Source organism: Toxotes jaculatrix, chromosome 7, assembly GCF_017976425.1.
Source record: "Toxotes jaculatrix isolate fToxJac2 chromosome 7, fToxJac2.pri, whole genome shotgun sequence".
NCBI lineage: Eukaryota > Metazoa > Chordata > Actinopteri > Toxotidae > Toxotes > Toxotes jaculatrix.
The window spans coordinates 21,149,558-21,150,139 of NC_054400.1; positions in this window are offsets into that span (position 1 = coordinate 21,149,558).

Consider the following 582-nt stretch of genomic DNA (forward strand, 5'->3'; position numbering starts at 1 on the left):
TTCACCTGTGCAGACAGGACAAGCAAGGAGCAAAGTGACTGAGTTTGAGAGTGCATCTGCACTGCAGTTTGTTTTCCTTGGGTTAAACCAGGTTGTTAGTTTTAATCAGTTGCATTTTCAATATTTGGTTTTCACACTGCCCCAGTGTCTTTCTTTGCAGGTATGAGAGAGTTCATTCTCTATCTCCCTCGTGAAAGAGGCTACCCTTTCAGATTTCCTGGCCTGCCCCTATTCTCCTTCTACCCTAAAGTTTAATGAGACAAAACCCGGATATAATGTTCACCCTATGACACAGATGAGAATGTAGACATAGAAAATGGATAAATGGATAGATACTGTGCACATTTACAGCTCTCTTTTTCTTGATAACAAGCTGTTGTTTTTTGTTTTGTAACTATTTAAGTGCAGGTGCCTTTTTTTTTTTACTAAATAGAGAGAAAAAAAAGGTTCCCTGTGCAGTTTTCTTGTAAATAAAGTGTGTTTACATTTGATGTTTCTCTTCAAAACACCCTTTGTGTATCCTCCTTGCTACTTTTTTCTTGCATTATGCATAATGTTGTGAAACTATAACAGGAATGAGCC